Source organism: Oryctolagus cuniculus, chromosome X (genome assembly GCF_051225735.1).
Source record: "Oryctolagus cuniculus isolate XC-2025 breed Fujian yellow rabbit chromosome X, ASM5122573v1, whole genome shotgun sequence".
Classification (NCBI taxonomy): domain Eukaryota; kingdom Metazoa; phylum Chordata; class Mammalia; order Lagomorpha; family Leporidae; genus Oryctolagus; species Oryctolagus cuniculus.
Window position 1 is genome coordinate 33,045,565 of NC_142888.1, and position 14,235 is coordinate 33,059,799.

Genomic DNA, 14,235 nt, shown 5'->3' on the forward strand with positions numbered 1-14,235 from the left:
ATGCTTCGGTGTTGCTGTTCATTCACAGTGTTGTTTCTGCCAAATTCGTAACTGTGTATGCGTGCTCCTGGAATGGACTTCCATGTACCAGAAATTACAGAAGAACAGGGCACAGAAGAGGGAAAATTTTAATACGGAGTGATCAGATTGGAGTATATCTAATCATAAAGTAATCCCAAAACAAGCAATTCTGCAAAGAAAATGAAGGTTAATGTACTTTCTGAAAGGAATAGTGCCCTAAAATAAAATTTTAAAAAGTACAGAGCTATTCAGTACAATGCAAGAATTCAAAATATAAAACATGTTAACCGGGGCCAGCACTGTGGTGCGCTAGATTATCTTCCGCCTGTGGTGCCTGCATCCCATGTGGGCACCAGTTCGAGTCCCACTGCTCCACTTCCGATCCAGCTCTCTGCTATGGCCTGGGAAAACAGTAGAAGATGGCCCAAGTCCTAGGGACCCTGTACCCATATGGGAGACCAGGAAGAAGTTCCTGGCCCCTGGCTTCAGATCAGCCCAACTCTGACCATTGCCACCATTTGGGGAGTAAACCAGAAGATGGAAGATTCTCTCTCTCTCTCTCTCTCTCTCTCTCTCTCTCTCTCTCTCTGCCTCTCTGTAACTCTGCCTTTCAAATAAATAAATACATCTTTTAAAAAAAGAGTAGTAATGATTGTTGCAGGCAAGATCAACCCATTACTCCTAAAATTAGTCCTAGGGAACACGGAATATCCACATGCAAGAGAATGAAATTGGAATCTTTATCTTGTGCTATGCACCAAAGTAAATCAAAATGGATTAGACAAATGTAAGACTTGAAACCATAAAACCAAAACTTCTAAAAGAAAACTTAGGTGGGGAGGGGGGACAGCACTGTGGCACAGCGGGTTAAAGCCCCAGCCTGTGGTGCCAGCATCCCATATGGCGCCGGTTCAAGTCCCAGTTTCTCTGCTTCCAGTCCAGCTCCCTGCTAATGTGCTTGGGGAAGCAGTGAAAGATTGCCCAAGTGCTTGGGCTCCTGCACCCATGTGGAAGATCTGAAAGAAGTTCCTGGCTCCTGGCTTTGGCCTGGCCCAGCCCTGGCCTTTGTGGCCATTTGGGGAGTGAACCAGTGGAAGCTAGCTCTCTCTCTCTCTCTCTCTCTCTCTCTTTCTCTCTCCTCTCTCTCTGTAACTCTGCCTTTCAAGTAAATACATAATCTTAACAAAAGTTTCAAAGAGAAGAGATGGGATGAGTATTTGCCTAGTTAAGACACTGGTTAATATGCCTATATCCCACATCAGAGTGTATGGGATCAATTCCCACTCTGGCTCCTAATTTAACTTTCTGCTAACATGGACCCTGGGAGGCAGCAGTGATGGCTCAAGGAATTGGGTTCCTGCCACCCACATAGGAGACCTGGATTGCATTCCTGGCTTTTGGCTCCAGCCCCAGTCCAGCCCTGACCATTGCACACATTTGGGAAGTGAACTAGCAGATAGAAGTGCTGGCTCCTGTCACTTGCTCTTTCTCCCTCCCTCTCCCTCCATCCATCTCTCAAATAAATGAATAAACAAATTTTCAAATAAAAAGAAGAGATAATAAGAAGTGTTGATGGGGATATGGAGAAAAGGGAACCCTGGTACATTATTGGTAGGGATGTCAAATGGTACAGCTATTAGGAAAAACAATGAATAGTCCTCCAAAAACTAAAAATAGAACTAACATATGATCCAGAAACCCCACTTCTGGGAATATATCCAATGCAAATGAAGTCAGTATCTGAAAATGATACCTGCACATCCACATTCATTCCAGCATTATTTACAACAGCCAGGATAAAAAAAATTAAGCACATGTCAATGGATGAATAGATAAAGTGGAATATCATTATTCATCCATAAAAATAAGGAAATCGTTGCCATTCGTAACAACCTGAGTATCTGCTGTTCTCATGTTTTTCTGGGCATGTGCTTATTTATTGGGGTGTGTTTGTATGTGTGTGTGGACCTCTTTCTTCTGTACTTTTTTCTTTTAAAGATTTATTTATTTGAAAGGCAGAGAGAGAGAGAGAGATCTTCCATCCACTGGTTCACTCCCCAAATGGCCACAGTGGCTGAGGCTGGGGAAGTCAGAAGCCTGGAGCTCCCTGTGGGTCTCCCATATAGCTGGCAGGCGTCCAAGTACTCTGGCTGCTTTCCCAGGTGCATTAGCAGGGAGCTGGTTTGGAACCAGAGCAGCTGAGAGTCGAACTGCCCTTCATATGGGAATGCTGGCATTGCAAACAGCAGCTTTACCTGCTGCACCACCATGCCAGCCCCTTTCCTGCACCTTTTGACCCAGTGATAGAAGGCAACCTTAATTTACACACACACACACACACACACACACACACTCATGCTGTAGAGATATAGGAGGGGTTCTTACTGCACAGAAACACACATAAATAATCGTGTGTAGGCATGCTGGTTCTGACTAGTCTTCTGACCATATCACCACATAGATTCTTTTTTTTTAATTATTTATTTATTTGAAAGTCAGAGTTACACAGAGAGAGAAGGAGAGGCAGAGAGAGAGAGAGAGAGAGGACTTCCATCCACTGGTTCACTCCCCAATTGGCCACAACAGCCGGAGTTGCGCCAATCCGAAGCCAGGAGCCAGGAGCTGCCTCCTGGTCTCCCACGCGGGTGCAGGGGCCCAAGGACTTGGGCCATCCTCCACTGCTTTCCCAAGCCATAGCAGAGAGCTGTGTTTACAGAAAATGGACTCAAATTCATTTTGGTGCAAAAAAAAAAAAAGTTTGAGACCAACGCCGGGTGTTTTGTTTAGAATCATTTTCCATGAACTTCTCAGAGACTCCTTTATGCACCCAGTAAATTGCACAATCTAGAGTGGATGGCTCATGTCACACCCAGCTTTTCAGCACCCTCGGGCTCCCTCCCAGGCAGCGCCGCCCACAGGCAATCTCTGTACTGTCCTTTGCCACTAGGACTTTGCTTTGCTTGCTTTTGAGCTTGCCCCCGTTCCCACCCAGAACACCTGGAGAGAGATCTGGGCTCAGGCTAGTTCCTCCACTGCCAGCACAGATCCCAGCCCTGCCCTCTGTGCGGCCTGGGGTTTCCGTGCCTGTGTCCTTGGCCTTCTGCTGGGTCAAAAGGCTGCATGTTTCCCTGGTGTCCTCTGTGGGACCTCTTCCCACTCCTCGGCTGCTTCGCAGCAATCCGTTATGCTCTCATAATGTCTCCTCTCTGACATCTCCGCTCCTCTTCCCTTTGTCCACGTGATGTGTTTATGTCTTTTTATTTTTTTTTTACAGACAGAGTGGACAGTGAGAGAGAGAGACAGAGAGAAAGGTCTTCCTTTGCCGTTGGTTCACCCTCCAATGGCCACCACGGCCGGCACACCATGCTGATCCGAAGCCAGGAGCCAGGCCTTCCTCCTGGTCTCCCATGGGGTGCAGGGCCCAAGCACTTGGGCCATCCTCCACTGCCATCCTCCACTGCCTTCCCGGGCCACAGCAGAGAGCTGGACTGGAAGAGGGGCAACCGGGACAGAATCCGGCGCCCTGACCCTCAGCCTCCTCAGTCTCCTGCACAGGAGCTGTGGAGCGTGCGGGATACCACGGGAGCGGTCCCACCTGCTACCAGTAAGCAGCTGTGTTTGCAAACAAGGCTGTGGGACGGGCCTCTTTTTAGCCAAGGGCCATCCTCTGAAGGACAGTGGCACAAGGGCCAGGGACCAGGGGTGGAAGGGAGGAGGGGTGGGGACGGCACAGAAAGACTCTTTCTTTCTTTTTTTTTTTTAAATTTGACAGGTTGAGTTTACAGACAGTGAGAAAGTCTTCCTTCCATTGGTTCATTCCCCAAATGGCCGCTATGGCCAGCGCTGCACTGATCCGAAGCCAGGAGCCAGGAGCCCCTTCCAGGTCTCCCACATGGGTGCAGGGACCCAAGGACTTGGGCCATCCTCTACTGCCTTCCTGGGCCACAGCAGAGAGCTGGACTGGAAGAGGAGCAACCGGGACTAGAACTGGTGCCCATATGGGATGCCAGTGCCACAGGCAGAGGATTAACCAAGTGAGCCATGGCGCCGGCCCCATAGAAAGACTCTTGGTGGAGGCCCAATAGTGTCTGACTCACTGACACAAAGAAATTAAAAAAGCATTTTAAAACGTTTATTTGAAAGGCAGGGAGAGAGAAAGAGATTGTCTATCCACTGGTTCACTCCCCAAATGGCTGTGATGGCCAGGGTTGGGCCAGACCAAAGCCAGGAGCCAGGAGCTTTTTCCAGGTCTCCCACATGCATGCAGGGGCCAAAGCACTTGAGCCACCTTGCACTGCTTTCCCAAGTACATTAGAGCTTTTTGAAACTACACATAAGAACTGTTCACATTGCGGTATAGTGGGTAAAGCCGCTGCCTGTGGTGCCAGCATCCCATGTGGGCGCTGGTTCGAGACCCGGCTGCTCCACTTCCAATCAAGCTCTCTGCTATGGCCTGGGAAAGCAGTAGAAGATGGCCCAAGTCCTTGGGCCCCTGAACCCGCATCGGAGACCCGGAAGAAGCTCCTGGCTCTTGGCTCCTGGCTTTAGATCGGCGCAGCTCCGGACCATTGCAGCCATCTGGGGAGTGAACCAGTGGATGGAAGACCTCTCTCTCTCTCTCTCTCTCTCTCTCTCTCTCTGCTTCTCCTCTCTCTGTGTAACTGTGACTTTCAAGTAAAATAAATCTTTAAAAAAAAAAAGAACTGTTCACATTGCACAGCCAGGGACTGCCATCTGCTCAGGGCCTGTTTGTCTCCTACTGTGTAAACTCACATTGAAACTGGGTTGCTAATGTAGTGGTGTTAGGAGCTGTGGGACCTTTAAGAGGGAATACTGTCTTTCTTGAAATGGATCAGTTCTCCCGAGAGTGGGTTTTTGTAACACAGGCCAACTTCTCTGCCCCCTCCCTCTCTTCTGCAGGCCTGCTCACTACTCTGGTGCACGCTCCCGTCACGTGATGCCCTGTGCTGTCAGGATGCAGCATGAGGCCCTTGCCCCATGTGGCTGCCCAACTTTGAGTTTCCTGGTCTCCAGAAACATGAGCTAAATATGAGACTATTTTCTTTTTATTTTTATTCATTTGACAGCTAGAGTTATAGACAGAGAGGGAGACGGAGAGAAAGATCTTCCTTCTGTTGGTTCACTCCCCAAATGGCCGCTACGGCCGGCGCTGCACTGATCCGAAGCCAGGAGCCAGGTACTTCTCCTGGTCTCCCATGGGGTGCAGGGCCCAAGCACTTGGGCCATCCTCCACTGCTTTCCCGGGCCACAGCAGAGAGCTGGACTGGAAGAGGAGCAACCAGGACTAGAACCGGTGCCCATATGAGATGCCAGCGCCGCAGGCAGAGGATTAACCAAGTGATCCACGGCACTGGCCCTCGAGATTATTTTCTTTATAAATATCCCGATATTAGAGAAACAGCAGACAGACCCCAAAGTGCTCTGGCCCAAATGAGATAGAGGTTCTTTTTGAGCTCCCCCCTGCACCGTCCCCTGCCACGATGGCACTGCCCTCCTCTTCTGCACAGAGAAGCTGCACCATAGCCCATCCAGGTTCCAGAAAACCTGGGGGAAGAGCAGAGGCCCCACTGGCAAGGCAATGGCTGGAAATGTCACACGCAGTCGTCTTGCAATGCAGACTGTCAGCTCCCTGGGGGTAAAGGCTTAGCCCTAGGACCCAGCACAGGATCCAGCACTTAGCAGCCTGATGACGACTCCAATATCAAAAGCACAGTCACTGCCCAAAACAAAGTGTGCCTGCCTTCTGGGCACTGCTCAAGGTGGCTTCCTAAGAAGTGGAGGACCTGCTGGGACAGGGCGGTCAGGTGGGGTGCAAGAGAGGGCCCGAGGACTGAGACTGTCAGTCGCAGTCTGGGGAAGGGAATGTCACTGCAGATGGACCGAAGCAGTGGTGGCACAGGCAGGAGACTCTGGGACTAGCTGGGGGAGTCGCTCTGTCCACAGGCTTTGGGGTCTTCAGGTGGGGAGCAGCAGAACTAGCTGAGCCTTCACAGAGTGGGTCTCAACAGGCCCTCGGAGTTAAGGGAGCACAAGAGGGGGGTGCTCCACCATCAGAAGCAAAAGAGGTGAGTGTGCACTTGACGCTGCGGAGGGGAAGAGCTGCTTAGAAGGAGGGGCTGCAGCAGCAGGGTGGAGGTGAAAACCAGAGACCATCTGCCATGAGCAGTGAGCAGTGGGGGCTCAGTTTTCCTTGGCTGTCACTGAAGCGATGGCCCTGGTTGGGGGGTTGGGAACAGGTCCAGGTTTGTCCCTGGAGCCTTGAGTAAGGGTCCCTGGGCAGCAGGTGAGCACCCTCTCTTTTCAGGTGGTGGTGGGGTTTGCTGGGCTTAGGCCGGGTGAGGAGCAGGTACAGGCTGGGCGTGGCCCCGGGGTGCATGGTCCAGGTCCGCTCTTTGGCGGGACTGAGGGGGAAGTGGCCAGGCGCCGGCTTTGCCGGGAGGGAGAAGGTGAAGGACGGTAACGGGTGTGGGGGCAAGGCCAGGGCCCCCATGTCCGTGAACAGCGTCCTGGGGCTACGTGCCCGGCGTGGCTGTGTGCTGGGCAGAGGCCTCGGTGTCTCTGCAGGGGTCTGCTCCGCGTGTGGGTAGCAGTACACTGTCGTTGTGCCATAGGGGCGTGAATAACGTCATCAGGGCTGTGGGCAGTGGTTTCTGAAGTTCTCCCCACAACCCTTGTTCTAAAAGCCCTATGTGTCTTACTATGGCACGGGCCATTAAGGAAGGTGGGAACCCAAGCAAAGCTAGTTTGAAATTCCGTTGCTGCCGGCGCCGCAGCTCACTAGGCTAATTCTCCGCCTTGCGGCGCCGGCACACCGGGTTCTAGTCCTGGTCGGGGTGCCGGATTCTGTCCCGGTTGCCCCTCTTCCAGGCCAGCTCTCTGCTGTGGCCCAGGAGTGCAGTGGAGGATGGCCCAAGTGCTTGGGCCCTGCACCCCATGGGAGACCAGGATAAGTACCTGGCTCCTGCCATCGGATCAGCGCGGTGCGCCGGCCACAGTGCGCCGGCGGCGGCCATTGGAGGGTGAACCAATGGCCACTCTGCCTGTCAAAAAAAAAAAAAAAAAAAGAAAGAAAGAAAGAAATTCCGTTGCTGCATTTACTCGGCAGTGAGGCAGCACCCTGGGCCTGCCTGCCTGCCTGTGCAGCTCCCCAAAGCCTGAAACATTGGGCAGTGGTGGCGGAGGTTGGTACTCTGAGTGGCTTAGCCGGCAGCTGCCTCTTTCACCATCTGCCACAGTTCGGGCATCTCTAGTGGTTCCTGATGCTGCAGGGTGAGGGCCAATGAAATAGATTTGGCAGTTCTGGTGAAGCCTCTCCTGTCTAATCTTCCTGCCCCCTGCCATGTAGTAGCCCCAGTGTGTAGATTTCTGGTATCTAGTGTAGTCCCGAATGACTCTGCTTAAATGACTCTCTGTTGGGTGCACTCTTCTATTAACCCATTTTCCTGACCTTGTGATACTCAAATGCCCTGATCTCTCACGTGGCCCCCAATAGGAGGGGTAAGGAGGCTCATCTGCAAGGTCTGGGGACCCCTCTTCCTTGAGAGGTGCACCTGCTTTGAGAATCTGGTTAGCTCACGTTTGGCCTTGCATTAAACTTCCACCATGTCGTGTTGGATGTGAGCAGAGGAGTGCTGCACCTACAGGGCTGAGCAGAGGTCAGTGTCATGAACTGCTCCCACGTCTCTTGATCCCCAGTGTGTGCACCTTGTGTTTTCCAGCCCTGATTTCGTCGAGGTGCTGTGTAAGGTGTTGGCCTGTGACCCACTCACGTTGGAGGGGGGTGGTGGTGGTGGTCGCCTGTGAGGTCCCCTGGGAGATGGCTTGTCTAGGGCAGGAGCTGTGCTGAGGTCGCACCCAGGTTGGAGCGTGGGGCACTTTGCCCTGCCCCCATGCAGGGACTGGAGGGTGTGAGTAGGGGCGATGCGCTGTGGCTGCCCATCGCCTGGCTCTCCTGCGCCTCGTGCTCGCTCCATCGGGGAAGGAGGCGCTGGGGTTCTTGTTGGAGAGGTGCCCCACCCTCCCTGCGGTCCCCACTGAGCAGGGGTGCAGGCTTCCCTGGGGTGCAGCTGTTTCCTCGCAGAGTTGCATGTTCCACTAGGGCTGAGGTGAGCTGTCCCTGGTGGGCACCGTTGCCGTGTGCGTGAGCAGGCCTCGGGCTGACCCCAGCCACAGGGAACCCCTGGCGGTGCACAGGGGGCACAGAGGCCCACGTGGAGGGTAAGTGGCCCTGGTGCAGGGAGGGCTCCTGTGTCCCTGGGTGCCCAGCAGGCCACCAGCCACCAACCGGGGCCACTTTGAGGTCTGTGACAGTGAAGTGAGTAGTGTGTGGGAATAGAGGAGAGGAGGGTGTGTGGTGCAGGGACAGTTGGCACTGCGGGGAGTGTAGCCACATTTATGACACAAATCTTGGACCCAACAGTATGTTCCATCAGGCTTCTTGACAGGAAGAATAGGGGTATTGTAAGGGGAGTTAGTTGGCTGAAGTAGTCCTGCTGACCTCAGTCTAGTGATTGTAGGTCAAAGCCCGTGTAAGGCTTGTGGGTTGAGGGGGTATTGAGGATTGTTGGGGAACGAGGGGTCCTTGAGGGGTATCTTTACGTGGTTGAGGTGAAGGGCAACCAAATGGTGTCCAGTGTCCCAGACAAAGGGTCTACCTGCAGGAAAGGATACCCAACTGTCGTGTGAGGTTTAGAGTCTTGAGAGAGGGGGCTAGTAACAGGAGAGGGGATAGGCGAGGGTCTGAGGATTGTGGGGCAATGATGGAGTATAGCTTAGTCAATATGCCCACCCAAGGAGCAGAGTTGGACAGGCAGGTAAGATAAGAAAGCTGTGAGTGAAGATTATAGATCCTTTTGAGCAAATAAGACGTTGAGTACTGAGTGGCTGTGAAATCTGGCCATTATCTCCAATAATATCTAGAGAGCAAGGACTAAAGGTCTCACATATTCCTGTAAGCTGCCCCCATATCCAAAAAGAAAGAAATTGGCTTGTGAGACACACCCTGGGATCTGCACTGGCGATGGCAGTGATGGGGGTCTTGTCGGTCCTTGGCAGCCAGTCCAAGGCACGCATGACCGGACAATCCTGGCTCTGGATTGGGGTTGGAGGGAGTGACTCAGCCTCCAGAGAGGCGGGAGCACGCAGATTTCCAGTGTCCCCCGTCCCCACAGGGCCAGCATGGCCTCAGCAGGGCTCAGGGATTCGGGAAGGCTCTTGCCCAGTGTTCTTGCTTGCCACACTTGAAGCAAGGCCCCAGGGGCTAGAAGGGTGTTGACCAGGGTATTGTATGGCCCTCTTTAGTGGGCAAGCAAGTAGCTGGTATTTAGTCTGCTCTCCTTTTAGCTTTGAGTTTTAGATTTGTCTAATGTATTAAAGACCCCAAAGGCAGCTTTTCTGAGATTCTTTTGTTGGGTCTGGGGCTTGTCTTTAATTTAAGGAGCTTTCTTTGGTAATATCTGGGGGTGCCAGTGAAATAAAGAGTATGGAAGTAGAGTCTGTCCATCTCCAACCCTGGGTCTAAGTTGCTGTATTTGAGGAGGGCCTCTGAGTCAGTTCATAAAAGTTTCAGGGTTTTCATGAAGGCTTTGTAAAGTGATTTTAAATGTTATCCTAGTTCCTTTGGGGTCCTTAGAGCTGCGTCTGTTTGAACAGAGTGTCAAGTTAGGTGTGTGTAAGGAGTCTGCAAAGGCCATGACAGCAGCCCCGCTGTGGACCTTTCTCTCTAGGTGTGGGGAAGAGGAAAGAGTAGCATACACCTCCTGCTAGGTGAGGTCACAGGCGTGGGTTAGGTGCAAGAATTCCCTTGTGTATTGGGCAGACTCCGTGCTGTAGGAACCTCGGTGCTTTTCAGTTCGAGCCAGATCAGAAAAGGAGAAAGGGACACGGACATGGACAACACCCTCAGCACCAGGCACCTCACGGAGAGGCAAGATGGGGATGGGTGGTAGGGGTGAGCATGGCCAGCATGGCCTCCACAGAGCTCAGGGATTCGGGAAGGCTCCCCGAATCTGCTGGGGGCAGTTGCTGGGAATGCGCAGGCAGTATGGAGGAAAAGAGGGGGGTGAGCAGGAATGGGGGTGCAGTGGGGTGGGCAGCAGCTCCCTGTCTCAGTGTCCATCAGGCCCTGGTCAGACAGAGGTTTGAGGAGAGAGCATATGTTTTTATTTAAAGATTTATTTATTTGAAAGAGTTACACACAGAGAGAAGGAAAGGCAGAGAGAGAGAGAGAGAGAGAGAGAGAGAGAGAGAGGTCTTCCATCACTTGGTTCATTCCCCATTTGGCTGCAGTGGCTGGTGTGTGCCGATCTGGAGCCAGGAGCCTCCTCTGGGTCTCCCACGCAGGTGCAGGGGCCCAACGACTTGGACACCTTCTGCTTTTCCAGGGTACAGCAGAGAGCTGGATTAGAAGTGGAGCAGCCCGGACTCAAACCAGTGCCCATATGGGATGCCGGCACTGCAGGTGGCGGCTTTAGCTGCTATAGCACAGCACTGGCCCCAGGAGCATACATTTTTGCTACACTCCGTCATCAGACAACAAACATAAAGCTGTGGCGGGGTGGGGCAGTCCATTCTGGAGTTCTGTCCCATTGATCCCAGAGCGCAAAACACCAGATCTTTGTATAAGCACAACATGAGTTTGGCATCACTTGATAATATTATGGTGTATTGGCCGGCGCCACGGCTCACTAGGCTAATCCTCCGCCTAGCGGCGCCGGCACACCGGGTTCTAGTCCTGGTCGGGGCGCCGGATTCTGTCCCGGTTGCCCCTCTTCCAGGCCAGCTCTCTGCTGTGGCCAGGGAGTGCAGTGGAGGATGGCCCAAGTGCTTGGGCCCTGCACCCCATGGGAGACCAGGAAAAGCACCTGGCTCCTGGCTCCTGCCATCGGATCAGCACGGTGCGCCGCCCGCAGCGTGCCGGCCGCGGCGGCGATTGGAGGGTGAACCAACGGCAAAGGAAGACCTTCCTCTCTGTCTCTTTCTCTCACTGTCCACTCTGCCTGTCAAAAAAAAAATATTATGGTGTATGTGGGGAGCAACTGGGAGCAACTCGGACTAGACTAAGTTACTGGAATTAAGACTTATTCTATGCATCTGCTCTCCCACAATATGGCGCTGAGAAGGGAGAAACAGCTTCTAAATAGCTGCCTCCAGTTCAACCAATAAACTGTAGGACTTACTCCTGATTGGAGGAGAGCAGCGTACTCGGCGTGTGGGCAGCCGAGTTGGGATTGGTGGAAGAGGACTATAAAGGAGGAGAGAGACAACATGCACCAGGAACATCTATCTGAAGGAACACCTGTGCATCCCCCGAGAGAGCCGGCCGGCGGTGTGCCGCTCCCCCGCGGAAGTGGGGAAAGTGGCTAGGGGGAACCGCCCCTCCACGGAGGTGGAGGGGTCGGCAGCCAACCCGGGAAGAACCAGCAGCAAACCCGGGGAGGGCCGAGCAGACAAAAGAACAGCGCAGGGTCTAGTGTCGCTCCTCCACGAAGACGGGGAGCGACATAATGGTGCCGTGACTCGGATAGGAAACTTAGGAGGGAAGAAGTGGGAAGAAACGGGAAGAAGTGGGAAAATACCAGAGAGAGAGACTAGCAAAGAGCCTAGGGAAAAGCCGGATGGAAAAGGTGCCGAAAGAAGCTATCGAAAGCCTAGGCATAGACTCGGATACGGACTGGGGGAAAGAAGTTAGGATTGAAAGCTAGGATTTAAAGTGAAAGCAAGAAGAAACTTAGACTCGGATACGGACTGTGGGGAGAAGCCAGGAGAAGTGAGAGGGGAATATTGTTGGAAGAAAAGTTAGGAAACATACCGGGTAGAGAAAAATATGTTAGGGAGGATGAAGCCGCAGGGATAAGAGAAACAGAAGTTTAGAAGTAAAATGAGAGAAATAGGAATGCTGGCAGATAGAAGTAAAATAGGAGAAATGGGAATGCCCGGAGATAGAGAAATAGAGAAAAATAAGGCCTCCCCACACCACAGCAATGAGAGAGCTTGGATTCGGTCTGCCTGATTAGTAAGACGATAAGCACCTGCGGGCAGCTAGCAGCTTATGCGCTGCAGGTCACCGAAGACAGGCACGTTATCAACACCAATAAGTCTCCCCACAATACAGCAATGAGAAGGCTTGGATTCGGTTTGCCTGATTGTTAGGGCTTGTAAGTACCTGCAGGCAGTTCTAGCAGAGCAGAGCATGCGCTGCAGGGCACCGAACACAGGCACGCATCAGCTCCTAAAAACCTCACAACATGGCGAAGAGAGGACCCGGATTCGGTTTGCCTGATTGATAGGGCTTGTAAGCACCTGTGGGCAACTCTAGCAAGCAGAGCAGAGTGTGTGCCGCGGGGCACCGAAGACAGGCGCGTATCAACGCCAAAAATAAAAAGAAAGGGGGATCTCTGGGGAGCAACTTGGACTAGACTAAGTTACTGGAATTAAGACTTATTCTATGCATCTGCTCTCCCACAATATGGCGCTGAGAAGGGAGAAACAGCTTCTACACAGCTGCCTCCAGTTCAACCAATAAACTGTAGGACTTACTCCTGATTGGAGGAGAGCAGCGTACTCGGTGTGTGGGTAGCAGAGTTGGGATTGGTGAAAGAGGACTATAAAGGAGGAGAGAGACAACATGCACCAGGAACATGTATCTGAAGGAACACCTGTGCAGCCCCTGAGAGAGCCGGCCGGCAGTGTGCCACTCCCCCGCGGAAGTGGGGAAACTGGCTAGGGGGAACCGCCCCTCCACGGAGGTGGAGGGATCGGCAGCCAACCCGGGAAGAACCAGCAGCAAACCCGGGGAGGGCCGAGCAGACAAAAGAACAGCGCAGGGTCTAGTGTCGCTCCTCCACGAAGACGGGGAGCAACATGTGTATTTTACACAATTTAACTTAAAAAGTTTTTATTACCCCAACTGAGAGTCTTATCCTCTGAGAGTTCCAGTCATCCACCTAGATGCCTCAAGGTCAGAAGACTTAGTTTGGAACTTTAATATATTGTCAGGGGTTTAAAACCATGTAGTAGGTCCTTTAAAAAAAAAAAGATTGGGCCGGCACCACGGCTCACTAGGCTAATCCTCCGCCTTGCGGCGCTGGCACACCGGGCTCTAGTCCCGGTCGGGGCGCCGGATTCTGTCCTGGTTGCCCCTCTTCCAGGCCAGCTCTCTGCTGTGGCCCGGGAGTGCAGTGGAGGATGGCCCAAGTCCTTGGGCCCTGCACCCCATGGGAGACCAAGAGAAGCACCTGGCTCCTGCCTTTGGATCCCCATGGTGTGCCGCCCGCAGCACGCCAGCCACGGCGGCCATTGGAGGGTGAACCAAGGGCAAAAGGAAGACCTTTCTCTCTCTCTCACTGTCCACTCTGCCTGTCAAAAAAAAAAAAAGATTTATTTATTTGAAAGTCATAGTTACACACACACACACACACACACACACACAGAGGTCTTCTATCCGATGGTTCACTCCCCAATTAGCCACAACGGCCAGTGCTGTGCCGATCTGAAGCCAGGAGCCAGGAGCTTCCTCTGGGTCTCCCATGTGGGTGCAGGGGCACAAGGACTTGGGCCATCCTCTACTGCTTTCCCAGTCCACACAGAGATCTGGATTGGAAGTAGAGCAGTTGGGTCTCGAACCAGGGCCCATACGTGATGCCAGGGCGTTAACCCGCTGCACCACAGCGCAGGCCCTGGTGGGTCCTTTAAGGCTCAGCTTTCCTAAGTAATTAAGGGTCAACAATATAACAGAAAACAAGAGAAAGCTGTCCTGAAACACATACAATTTTCGTTACCTAGGTTAGTTACAGAAACAGAGAAAAACCTTGATTAAAGAGATCAGCAGGTGACATCAGCCTGTGAGACATTACTTCAGTAGACAAAGAGGTAGCAAGTCAGATAATCCTGTTAACTGGCCATTTAAGACTAGATCTAACTTTACATAATTTCCTTTAAATCTCATCCATCCTAATCTCACACAGCAGTTACCAGTCACAAACCTTCTACAACACACTTATTTCCTCAGTTTTGTTTGTATATAAAATTCTTTTTATTAAAAAATTTCTTCTTTCACCTTTTGTCACCAAGAATGTATTGTTCTGTTTATAACTTTCTCCACAATTGTCTCTCCTACCCACTAATTCCTCTAACGTACACCCTGACACACTCCTGGAATACCTCTAAATTAAGAGAAATCATCTTTTACAAGAA